Source organism: Herpailurus yagouaroundi, unplaced genomic scaffold, assembly GCF_014898765.1.
Source record: "Herpailurus yagouaroundi ecotype Mexico unplaced genomic scaffold, PumYag 28, whole genome shotgun sequence".
In the NCBI taxonomy this organism is placed as follows: Eukaryota; Metazoa; Chordata; class Mammalia; order Carnivora; family Felidae; genus Herpailurus; species Herpailurus yagouaroundi.
Window position 1 is genome coordinate 46978786 of NW_024412376.1, and position 13757 is coordinate 46992542.

General features: G+C 42.3%; 1 protein-coding gene across 2 annotated transcripts in view; it reads right to left on the reverse strand.

Annotated features, from left to right (window-relative positions):
• Window positions 1-11176, reverse strand: part of IL15 (interleukin 15) — an 82227-nt gene extending 71051 nt beyond the window's left edge. Inside the window, exon 1 of one of the 2 annotated variants that reach the window (XM_040473217.1) lies at window positions 11075-11176. The gene's annotated coding sequence lies outside the window, so the exon portion shown is untranslated. Of the gene's footprint in view, window positions 1-10539; window positions 10638-11074 lie in introns of those variants that run through there. The other variant, XM_040473225.1, reaches the window with a different exon arrangement.
• Window positions 11177-13757: the final 2581 nt, after the last annotated feature.

Here is a 13757-nt window from a genome sequence, read left to right on the forward strand (position 1 = left end):
ACTTGGCAAAAGTAATTAAGAAAGTTTAAAAATTTTTATTTGAAGAAATTTAGAGAATAGGGTGTATCTTGTTTCATTTCATTTGTTGAAGCATTTGCTTTGCACTTATAAAATTACTCCCTCAATAAAAACAGGCACAAAATATTAAACAGCCCCTCCCTTTCTTTGTTTTAGTTCTAAAAAGGTTCATTCTAATCTATAAAGCTCATAAGCATCATCCTAAAAATGAATGTAAGGATTTTATCAGTAGCCTGACCCAAATTAGATCCTTAGGAAATTCTATTTCCCCTCCTGACCTTGACAATAAGGAGTCTGCTGGGAGTGGTTTTCCAACAGCTCTGTGATGATCACTGGTGATGTATTTCTAGTCAAACCTGGTCAAACTCCTTTTCTCAAAAACTTACTATCACTTGACCCCTCAGCAATATGTAATAGATTATTTTTTTTAATTTTTTAATGTTTATTTTTGGGAGAGAGACAGACAGACCACAAGTGGGGGAGGGGCAGAGAGAGAGGGAGACAAAGAATCTGAAGCAGGCTCCAGGTTCTGAGCTGTCAGCACAGAGCCCGACGTGGGGCTGGAACTCACGGACCGTGAGATCATGACCTGAGCCGAAGTCGGACGCTTAACTGACTGAGCCACCCAGGCGCCCCTGTGATAGATTATTGACAAGAAAAATAACATTATTAAAGGTTTACTATGTGCCCGTTTTTATTGAGGGAGTAATTTTATAAATACGGTGTTTCCCAAACTCCAGCCCTTCCAACTCCATGATCACAGTTCTTGTCATTCTTTGTCCCATCTTCATCATTTATTCAAGAGGAGAGTCAATATGAACACAAGTCAATAATGATAAAATGTCGCAGATACAATTAGAGAGCTATCCATCGGGAGAGGACGGAACAAAGGAGAAAATGTAGTCAATATTTCCGGGGGGAGGAGGTGGCTAGAGGGGAAGTAATGTTGGGGTTTTGCCTGGAGAATTTCGCAGAGAAAGTGACTCTTTAAAGACTGGTATATTTACAAAATGAACTCACAGCTACAGAAAATAGATTGGTGGTTGCCAGAAGCAGGGGCTTGGTGGGTGGGTGAAATGGATACAAGGCGTCAAAAGGTACAAGCTTCCAGTTATAAAATAAACATGCCATGGGAATGCAATGTACAGCCTGGTGACTACAGTTAATGGCACTATATATACTGCCTGTCTGAAAGTTTCTAAGAGGGTAAGCCTCTCTTGCATGGAAGTTTGGAAGTAGTTGGGGGGAGGGGGGGGGCATTCAATTCAGTCCATAACAGTTACCTTTCCAAAAACTGAAAAAAATCTGAACTCCAAACGCATCTGACCCTAAGAGTTTGGGATAAAGTACTATAAACCTTAGTTTATAGTTATAGGTACATGGAAAAGAGTTTAAGCACAGTGCTGGTGGAAGTGCCACAGGAAGTACATGGGTTAGGGAAAACCTCACTGCAAATGGGATATTGAACTAAACCAGTGAAGTAAGGGAGTGGGTTATATCTGAGATAACAGCAGTCTAAGAAGGGGAACAGCAAATTCAAAGACTCTTAGATAAGAGCAGTGCAGTATGGGTGCTGAGTAGAAAGACTGTCAGTGTGACTGAAACAGTGAGCTAAAGGAATAATAGTAGAGGAGATAACAGATATACAAATCACTAAGGCCTTACTGACCATTGTAACGGAATTTGGCTTTTAGAGAAGTGAGATGAGAAGGCAATAGTGGTTTTGAATAGAGTAGCATGACCTTATTAATGTTTTAACAGAATCACAACGAGGGTACCTGGGTGGCTCAGTAGGTTAAGCATCAGACTTAGGCTCCGGTCATTATCTCATAGTTCTTGAGTTCAGGCCCCACATCGGGCTTTCTGCTGTCAGCACAGAGCCTGTTTCAGATCTTCTGTCTCGTTCTCTCTCTGCACCTCCCCCTCTCATGCTCTCCCTGTCTCAAAAATAAATAGACTTTAAAAATAAAATCACAACGTGCAGCTGATAATCTCCAAAGATGGATGCTGTCATCACTGTCTTCCTTTCGTGAACAAGCATGAGGTTTGTTACCCAGCAAGAGGCAGAGTCTGTGTCCTCTCCCACTGAATCTGGGATGGGCTTCTGACTGTTTCATCCTGACCAACGAAGCAAACATAAAGTCTGGGGATTTTGTTCCCAGGCCTTAAGAGGATTTGCAGCTCCCACTTCCTCTTTTATGGACCCTGGACACTATGGAAGGAGTCTGACAACCCTGAGACCATCACACCAGAAGAAAGCCCAATCTCGCCATGTGAAAAGGCCAAGTGGAAGAGAATGAAGGAACCCAGCCAACAGCCAGATTCAATGTCTTGAACCATCTCCGATAGTCCTTGGACAAATGGAGTCAAATCAACTGAGACCACAGACATTGTGGAGTAGAGACAAGTCATTGTCACTATGTCCTGTCCAAATTTCTAACCTCAAAACCTTGAACAAATAAAATGGTTCTAAATTTTGGAGTTTATTGTATAGCAATGAAAAACTGACACTAAAATTGGGATGAGACCGGGTGATGTGTAGACACCTAAAGAGTATCAAGGACACAGTGAAGGCCAGAAAGACATTGATGAACTTCTTCCTGGAGGCCAGACAGAAGCAACTCGTATTACGTAGTGGCAGAATGTTTGGCAACACTGCAACAATATGGAAGAATGAAAACATACCTCATGAGCTTGTGGGCCTACCTAAGGAGATTTCTGAATGTGATAACTGGCTTCATTCAGCTGCCTAGGATTAATTACGGGAAGAGAAAGATGAACTGAAGTGTTCAAGTAGAAGTTAGAGGGAATCATTCAACACAGGACTTGCTAGGTTAGAAAATAAAACTTTTTGGGGTGCCTGGGTGGCTCAGTCGGTTAAGCATCCGACTTCGGTTCAGGTCATGATCTTGCGGTCCGTGAGTTCGAGCCCCGCGTCGGGCTCTGTGTTGACAGCTCAGAGCCTGGAGCCTATTTCAGATTCTGTGTCTCCCTCTCTCTCTCTCTGACCCTCCCCCGTTCATGCTATCTCTCCCTGTCTCAAAAATAAATAAATATTTAAAAAAAGAAAATTTAAAAAAAAAAAGAAAATTAAACTTTTTGTCATTCTTGCCTCTCCAGACAGCAGTAGATGCTCAAAGAAAGAAGCAGTCTTAGGACAAAGTTCAAAGCCAAGTATTAGTACAATGTACTCTCAAGTTAAAGATCAAATCAAGCATGTGGCTGGAAGATGCCTCATTAAGACCTCACATTAAGGCAGAGCCTCAGAGACTCAGTCAGCGAGACAAAGGACTTTTCTTCTTTTTTTTTTTTTAACATTTATTTTTTATTTTTGTGTGAGACACAGAGATAGAGACAGAGCACAAGGTGGGGGAGGAGCAGAGAGAGATGGAGAGACACAGAATCCGAAGCAGGTTCCAGGCTCTGAGCTGTCAGCACAGAGCCTGACGTGGGGCTCAAACCCACGAACCACAAGATCATGACCTGAGCCAAAGTCTGCCGCTTAACTGACTGAGACACCCAGATGCTCTCCAAAGGGTTTCTAAAACAGTAAGGGTCTCTCCTATAGCATTCGGGTTTGCAGCCGAAGTAAAGAGGAGCCTGTCATAAAAGTCTTGGGTACGTAAGTTTTCCATAATGGAATGAACCTCAATAAAATTTATAGAAAGGCCTCGAGGTTTATGAGAAAATTGTACTAAAATAACTCACCACCAGGTAAACGAAAAGGAGGACACAGAAGATCCCTAGATCCCGAACTCAAAGCTGGAAGCAGTCTACCCAAGTGCTGACAAGAGCTATTTCTCATGGAAAAGGAAGAATGACTCAAAGGAGGGGTCTTTAACTTTCCAGTCAGCCCAGCTGAGGTGCCAGACACAGGAATGAAGAAATCTTCTGGGATGTTTCATCTCCAACAAGCTGAATATAGCCCAGATTGCAGAATCATGACAAATAACAAATTACTATTTGTCAAGCCAGTGGGTTCTGGGTGTTTCTGTTTATTTATTTTGTGGGTTTGTTTGTTTGTTTAATGCAGGCAGGGCAAATAACAGAAGCATTCTGACTGCTGTGTTGTGTTAAGAACAAGCTGGGGGTGGGGGGAGCAAGTACAGCATCAAGGAGACCAACTCTTGCAATAATACCATACGGCAGGACAATAGTGGCTTGGACCAAGATGGCAGCTGCAAAGGTGACAAGAAGTCAGATGTGGGATATATTTTGAAAGGACAGTTTAAAGGACTTAGTGGCAGATTAAAATGTGGGGTGTGAAAAAAAATAAAAAAGGAGAACTCCGAGACTGACTAAGAGATTATCCATGCAACTCAAAGAATAGAACGGCCATCAAGTGAGATAAGGGAGACCATGGAAGAAGCAGTTTTGGGGGTTAAGTCAGGAATTCAACGAGTAGGATACATCTACTCAGGAATGCAGACTAGACTGTTGTCTAGATGAGTCTGGAGTTCAGGGGGAGGTCATGACTGGAGACACGAATCACCACTCTCGGAAGGCACTAACAACCACCAGGCAGGATACAGTCAGGGAGTGAGTGTACATAGATAGAGAAAGGATCCAGTGACTGAGCAGCGGACTCCTCTGTTGAGAGGATAGGGAATAGGAACCAGCAAGCTACTGAAATGGATGATGGGGAGGCAGAGGACAATGAAGAGAGGAGGACTGTCTGGAAGCAAAAATGAAGAACTCAGGTCCTGCTGAAAGAGAACCCAGCCCTAACCACGGATTTAACATGGGGGGGGGGGAGGTCTTGGTATCTCTAATGATACAGTTTTATGGAGCAGTAGGAATGACAGGCTGCCTGGTTCAAGAGAGAATGAGAAGAGAGAAATTGGAGACAGAAAGTAGAATTGACTTTCAGAGCTTTCCTATAAAATGGAGACCTAAAAACCAGGTGGCAGCTGGAGAGAAACACGAAGCCAAAGAGACTTGTTTGTTGTTGCTGTTTATGGGAGAAATTACAGTCATGGGAAAGACCCATTAGAGAGAGACAAAAATTGATGATAGAGAGGAGGAATGAATTGCTATAGCTATGTCCTTTAGCAGATAATAGGAATAAGACTGTACATCTGAAGGACTGCCGTGGATTTCTGGCTCATTTCCTTATCTCTAATTATTTTTTCTTCAATAAATCCTACCCCAGACTAATTTTCCCCAAATACTGTTTTTATTATAATACTCCAACATTGGTTTTTTGCTATATTATATTTCCTACCTGTTTTAAATTCCTCTGATTACTTCTTAAATTGTTGAATGATCTCTCATTGAAGTCAATACAAACCAGTCATGTGACCAACCCTTGGCTGGGCTCACACTATTATGTCTTTATTCAAAATATAACTGTAGAGACACATAACAAGATTAATTTACAGAGACAAAAGCTATTACAGCATACAAGGAGAAATATAAGGAGAAAATAATTCTACCTGGGCAGTAGAAGGGGTTTCCGAAACTGTGGAGATTGGAGGCTTTGAGCAGGAGGCAGGAAGAATGACAAAAAGTGAGCAGGAATAGCAAGGGTGGTCTAAAGTATAGAGAAGTGTGTCTAGAACTGCATGGAAGAGGAGCCCAGACTGGGAAGGCTATCTAAGACCCCAAGCAGGGCTAGAACCTATTCCTGCCCCCCCAACACTGCTCTCAGTGGGAAGCCTCTGCAGCTGCCAGTTCTTTACCATTCCCCCCCCCCCCACCTCACCCCTCGACAAAAACACACACTATTGCTTAAGCACAATGGGCCATGGCAATCCAGAAACCAAGCATAGGGGGCAGGGCGGGCAACAGGTTGAACCAGAGCAAACTGAGATCTTCAAAGGGAAGAACAGGCACCCCTGGGGAACCCCATAGCTGTCCAAGGTCTGTAAGGGTATAGAGAGTTCTAAAGGAACCAATGTCCAGATCCACTATTTACAAAGGGACCCCCGTTTTTTTTTTAATTTTTTTTTTCAACGTTTATTTATTTTGGGGACAGAGAGAGACAGAGCATGAATGGGGGAGGGGCAGAGCGAGAGGGAGACACAGAATCAGAAACAGGCTCCAGGCTCTGAGCCATCAGCCCAGAGCCCGACGCGGGGCTCGAACTCACGGACCGCGAGATCGTGACCTGGCTGAAGTCCGACGCTTAACCGACTGCGCCACCCAGGCGCCCCAAGGGACCCCTTTCTATAAGCAATATGCCTGAAATATGCTGACAGCAAGCATTTTCTGGCAAGTTCTCCTTTCCCACTTCCCCTTTCATAATTACCCTCCACCCATTTTACCAAAGAAAGGCACATCACTCTCCCATTCAGAATCTTACCATGTGCCTTGCCTCTCCAGGGTGCCAAATAAAGGGGCAATTTGAAAAACTGGTATTAAAGAAACCTGCCTTAATCAAAGCATTGATATCAACACCACCCAGGTCTACATTTATGATACACATCTTATGATACAATATAGTTTTATGCCTCATAATTATCAAAACTCAAATGAATTACTCTGGTTACCTGTGTACTAATAATCTTTACAATAACATAAAGAATAATTTTAACAAAATTATTTTAAAACTTTTAAACATATACTTTTTGTTGTTGATACGTACAAAAGAAAATAAGTGGGGGAAATATACTGTAAAGTTTCTAGCTATAAAATTGTTCAGTTAAAGAATAACTGGGGTCAGTGCTAACAGTGCACAAGGAGTATTTCATTTCTTGAGTTTCTATTAGAAGGTACATGAACGAAATGCCCAGTGAGAGTGAAATGATACAAGGGATCATGGCATGTGCCACAGGGCTGCTTTCCTATGTCACTCTGATGAGTAGAGCCTCCCCCCACCAACCTTACAACCGATCATATTTTCTTCTTGTAGGACCATTTTCAGTTTCAATTCCTCTATTTAACAAAATACTGTCGTCACTCTCCTGATCCCCTCTGCACCCTGTTAGCACTTGGAGAAACCTTAGTATTTGGAAAACAATCAACTATGTATTCTTAGAACATGATCAGCTAACAGGCATTCAGACTTTTTTAATCCATATTTATATGGTCTATATACAAAACATACATGGAGATAGATAGATAGATAGATAGATAGATAGATAGATAGATAGATTAGATAGATAGAGATAGCAGATCTACGTATATTTTGGTCCTTCCAAAGATGACCTGCAAGACACTACTGGACTCTGGAACAAAACACTGAAAAATATATGTATACATATGCCCTGCCTCCAGACATAAAACATATATGAATAACACTGCTGAATTGAAATGAGATCAAACAGCCTCTTATTTATTTTTCATTCCAACACTGAGTGTAACCTGAAAAAAAAGTGAAGTAATAAACAGTAATTAATATAATTAATAATAGTTAATTAGTAAAACTCACCATTAAATAGCTAGTAGTAAATACATCGCAGTACTAGCTAAAACCACACATGTTCTCTCAACGCCCCTATGGAATTTTTCCATTCAATCCATTCAAATAGGAGAGCAGCAAGCACTTAAGCATTGTTCAACCTCAAAAGCCTCACGTGGTAATCTGCAATCACTGAGTAAGTAAATCTAAGAGCTAATACTGAGCTAAGGAAAGAAGCTGGCTTCTTGCCAACTCTCATACCATTGGAGCCTGTGAAAAGGCTTCTTAAATAGTTGACTACACCACCTCAGTTGTGATATAATTGGGAAAGGCTGCTGTTCTGATCTCTCCACGAATCCCACCTTTCTACTTGGATGGATGAATGAATAGCTAGATCGATAGATTCAGACATTGATCAATCCACCTGTACCTATGTCATGCTCTATCAGCAAAAACTGATGCAAATTAAACAAATGTTTTCATTCAGGAACCGTAAGAGAAATTTCTCCAAGGAACCAAACACAAATAAATACTCATGCGAATATTATTTGATCATAAGGCTAATCTTTAAATGTATAATTAGGGGCGCCTGGGTGGCGCAGTCGGTTAAGCATCCGACTTCAGCCAGGTCACTATCTCGCGGTCCGTGAGTTCGAGCCCCGTGTCAGGCTCTGGGCTGATGGCTCAGAGCCTGGAGCCTGTTTCCGATTCTATGTCTCCCTCTCTCTGCCCCTCCCCTGTTCATGCTCTGTCTCTCTCTGTCCCAAAAATAAATAAACGTTGAAAAAAAAATTAAAAAAAAATGTATAATTAATGAAGTCAATCATGAAAGTACTGTATAAACAGTATTACTTGAAAACCAACCTTCTATCATAAAACTGCATCAAAATGAAGTAGTAGATAGTTGTCACTGACAAATTGTGGGAAATACTTCTATGGAAATATCATCCTTCATAAACACCAGTGATCTGAAATCTGTCCAGGTTCAAATCCCAGCTCTACCACTTAACTAGCTCTGTGACTTTGGGAAAGTTATTTAATTACCCTATGCTTCCATTTTCTCGGCTATATAACACGTCCCGTACCACCACCTAAGTTTATCATGATGATTTTTAAAAATACATACATACTCGGAACAATGTCCAGTACATACTAAGAACTCAACAAGTATTAGCTATGATTCATATTATTTCCCATAATTCAAGTTGCTGGCCAAAAGACAGCACTGTCTGTATTATCATTAACTAACCTTCAAAAGAATAGTTATCTAATGAACAAACTTAACAGTCAACTCTAAGAGCAAAATGAAAAAAAGGACTGTTTTCTAAGTTTTAAAATGTTTTAAAAACTATTTGGGGTCCAAGAGACATTTGAAAACCTAATTAGAGTTGTGGATATTTTCTTCAGAAAAATCCACTTACATACAACATTTCAGGGCTTCATTCACATCCTTCCTGAAATCTACTCAGAGCCAGCAAACCTGAGATGGAGAACCTTCTAGGGTTTAAAAGCCTTCAATTATCAAACTCTATTTCAATAAACGTTAAACCACAGATTTTCCCCATCCTCCAAAAAAGATTATAAACTTGTATTTCATTGACAAATATTGTGTCTTGCAATATAGCTGTTGACATTTATATACAAATCTCATTGATGAAAAGAAAATCATCAAATTGTTCTTCTTAAGTCCCCCAATAATCTGCAGTAAAGTTCCCAACTCCAGGACAACAGCTGCAAACCAGGTTCTAGAGTTGCCACTCCAAATCGGCAGAGAATAGTGAACCAAAGTATGGGAAGGAGCATCTGGCTGGCTCAGTCCACAGAGCATGCGACTCTTGATCTCAAGGATGTGACTGCAAGCCCCACATTGGGTGCAGAGCTTACTTAATATATATAGAGAGAGAGAGGGAGAGGGAGAGAGAGAGATGATAGATAGATAGATAGATAGATAGATAGATAGACAGACAGGCAGACAGGCAGACAATTAAAAATCAAAGTATAGGAACACTGCCTACTAGAGATTCAGAACCAGTGACTAACCTAACTCCTCTGGGTCACTCTGTCACAGAGCAGATGATACTGCAGGAAAAGGCCATTCTGAGTATGACTAAAATTTTGAGAGGAGGAAACAGAGGGAGAGATGTAAGAATGTGACCTTAAAACACAATCACAACAAACCTTTAGAACTTTCTGAGATATCTTAACTTGATTATGTAAAATTTTAAATTCTTCATCGCTTTTTAAGTCTAAGAAGGCTATTGCTTTTTCTTCAGTTCCTTTTTTTATATATCTTTATATAAACAACGATATACTTATATCTTTTCTATATCTTTATGCTTTTTCCTTTGTGCCTCCTTCCTCTATCTACCATGCCCACCACACTGCTTTCCAATAAAAGAACAGTAGTTTAAAATTTGATCCATATTGTACCTTGATACTTTCAGTGGAATAGTCCACCACACAGCCACTGCACTGCTGAAGGCCACGATCACCCTGACCTTATCTGTTCATTCAATCAAGTCAATAAAACCTTTTTATTTTAGGCACACTGACAAGATGAGGAAGCCCATCAGTTACAGGTAGATGGCATGCCCCTTGCCGTAACATTAGAAAGTAGTTTTAAAAACATAATGGAAAAATAGCTAGCGAAAACCACTTTACTTCCAGTTCTGAAACTTCTGACGCATCCTGTTTAAGAATCTGTTATAAGCATCATTTAAGAATCATCTTGCTTTATGGATACGTTATCAAAGTCTTCAACGCACGGAATTTCATAGTTCAATTAAAATGAATTGTAAACATTCCCAAAATGCAGTCTCAGTAACACTGGAAAAAAATTAACTGGACTTTCATTTAAATCCATCTTGAATACGGATTTTACTGCAAGCTTAAGTCTCCTGTATCTCTTCCAAGTTTCTAATACTGCTTTTCTAAGAGATGAGTGGCTTGATCAAGGCTGGAACTAATAACATAGACCCAGGCCTGAGTGCCCATCAGTAACCATTTCTGCAAGTTCCTCTCCCTAGGAGGACAAGTGTCCGTCCTCCTGATCAAATAAGGGGAGGGTAACTTGATTTTGCAAGCAAAGGGAGAGACCAACCCGCAGGGTCCTAGACACATTTGAGCTGACCCGCAAGGAGTGTGGGAGGGGGCAGGGAAGAAGCGGGGAGCTGCGGTACCTTTCTTCGAACTCTCTGAGCTCGGTTAGGTGCAGAACTCAGCGCTCAGTGCTGACAGACCGCGTCTTCTCCGAAACGGGCAGCCTGGGGCGGGAGGCAGGCACACGTCCCTCTCTCTCCGCGGGTCAGCTGCGGAGTTAGCGGAGAGGAGACACCGGCGCCGGGCGCTGCCTCCCGCTGACCCGCTGCCTGCCGCACCGAAAGAGCCAAGCGCACGGAGGAGCCGCGCGGGACCCACAAGCGGACCAGCAATCTGCGTTCCTCTGGGAGCAGAGGATGGCGAGGAGAGCCCACGGGAGGAATAAAGGGTCAGAAGGGGGAAAACCTCTGCACGTAGTGCAACAGAAAACTGAAGTCGCGGTTAAGTGTTCCCCGTGAGAGGGCGGGGCGGTCCGGTCCGCAGCTGGTGGGGGGAAATGGGTAGGTCCGCCCGGAGCTGGGAGAGGCCCGAGGCGTAGACTTTCGGGGAAAATTCCATCGCCCTTTCAACCACCACCACCTTCCCCCCCACAGGCGGAGAAGCAGAACCCTGTACCTCCATCGAGTCCCGGCTGTAGGGCTGGGGGGCGGCGAGCGGCGCAGCCGGACGGGAACTGCCACCCGGCTCCCTGCCTTGGCGTTGGGCTTCGACTACAAAGAGCGAGTCAGCTGGGGTTCCCCTGGGCGCCCTGAACCCAGGGAGTCCCAACCCTCAGCGAAAAGAAAAGTGAAAGAGAAAAGAGCAAGGAGCAGAGGGCAAGATAAACATCTTCAGAGGAGGCTGGGGGAGGGGCGGGATGGCAGCAGCCCCTGAACGACTGCCCAGGTGTTGCAGCTCCACGCCCCCAGGGCTGGGACGCCCCGCAAGTTTCCGCCACTGCCCAGTCCTGGGGCGCAAAACCTGGAGGGAGAGCTTGGACGAAGGCAGGGAGCGCCCGCCCCCGATTTCGGCCTTTACCTCCTGGGGCACCTGCAGGGAAAGCGAGAAATCTCAGAGACCACCCGCCGCACGCACCAGCCTAGCTTGGCGCAGGAGGCTTCCCCAGAGAAGCCTGGAGACCTGGGCGCGTGGCGTGCACCCAAGTGGCCCACAGGCGAGGGAAAAAATGTGTAGGAGCGAGTTGGGCGACTGTTCCAGACCAGCCCCTCAACCCGCGCGGCGCAGGCTGTAAGAAGATAGCCTCTGAAGTTTTATTAGAACGGAGTAAGACACTTGGATGACTAGGGAGTTAGGGTAAACTGGAAGGAATGAGCCAGCCTGTAAATTACTTTTCCAGTCTAGTCTTACACTGCACATGGTCCCATCAAATAGGACCGTGTGAAATGTTATTATAATATTTTACAGTTGAAGGAAGGGACTAGGTTCTCTGAAGCTGAGTGATCTTTATGCTACACAGAGTCATCAGAAAAGACCTCCTGCTCAGTTTTGGAAACACTTTGGAGAAAACCTTGAACACATTTGAATTACCGAAAATCCCTAATAAAAAGTGCTTCCCCAAATTTTCCAGTCATCACAGAAAAAAAGGATATGGCTCCTGGAGTTTAATAAACACTTAACCATCTTTCCTTTACAATTGAGTATATGTTTAAAAAAATAGAAATATATTAGAAGTGACTTAAATATTAAATGTGCATAAAATTCCACGTAAAAAAATTTCATTTTTATGAAAAAGTTCATCTGCAGATAGTCACTATCAACAAAATACGTGATATATAAACATGTAAAGACCATTTTAACAATTCAAAAATTTACCATAGTTGTAAATGATAGTTAAAGAAATTGAGCATTCTTTTCTGTCCGAGACAATGTAGTGTTGAATTTTCTTGTAATAATGCCAAGGATCTCAAATCTAATCAGACTTTTTCATGGCAATTGCTGAAGCTCTCATTTGCAGAATGGGCATTCATTGTGAAAGCAGGCCTGCGTGGGATTGGATTCTGTAACAAAGATGGTGGCCACAAAAGGCGGACACTGTATACACGAATATGCAGATTAGGAATGGAGAAGCGGATCTGTGTCCTACCGTCAACTTGGACTGAAGCAGAGCTTCTTGGGCTCCTGCGAAGTGGGCTCCTGTCATACCTCCTTCAGCACACTTACGGATGCTGTGTACTCTGCAGCTGGGAGCTGCAATAGATGTCCAGACAGTATGACATCTCATGGCCACACAGAGCCAGATATCATTGCTGCCAGAGGACACCTCCCATCTCAGAACTTGCTGTGATCCGGCTGCCCGGGAGCACTGGAGAAAGCTGCTCTTAGCTAGGGCTTACTAGCCTATGGGCTCCAGCTGCCCACAGGGCTAAGGGGCATCTATGTCCCACAGCACACTTTGACCATGTGACCACCATGAGCTACTAGAGAGGTTTTCACAATGCTCTGGAAAACTGATGGGGATTTTCTTCATAAACCTGAGTTTTAAAGTGTAATCTGAGTACATAAGAATAATAAAACTGGTCTACAAATACTGACCAAACTAGTATATATGAGTTCTAAACCAAGATGGGCTGAATGGGATATAAAGCATTTAGTTACGTTGGGGAGATAAAAAACATAAATAACAATAAAGTGAAATTGAAAATGATTACAGCCATGAGATAGGCTTTGCTGTACTATTTGCCTCCTAAATAAATAGGTCAAATTTGTTTTCTTAATTACAGAAAATAAAACTATTTTGAATTAGTTATAGAAGTGCCTGCAATTCAATGATGTTGGGTTTTCAGCACAGTTTGTTTTTGTTGCACTACACTCAAAGAGAAAAGTCTAATATATGCAACCTGTATTTTCAGTTGCCACAGGCTGTTTGGCAAGATATTGAAAATTCCTCACACCAATGAACAAGTAAATTTCACTGTATAAATTAAAAACAAAGACCAAGACTGATGAAATAATTTGAAACTACCATAATTCATAAAATTATAATGTAGAAAGAAGTTAAAATTAACTAAACCTCATAGAAGTGACCATAATAACCTTTCTTTGAATTTAAATAATTAACAATAAAATCATAGTTCAATACATTTTTATTATCTGATTTTTCTTTCCAAAGGCAATGTTTGCCAATTGGCAGTTGTCTTTTTATTTTTTAATTTATATTTAAATTTTAGTTAATATACATTGAAAGACTGGTTTCAGGAGTAGAATTCAGTGATACATGACTTACATGCAACACCCAGGGCTCCTCACAAGTGCCCTCTTTAATACCCATCACCCGTCTTACCTCCCTCACCCACTTACC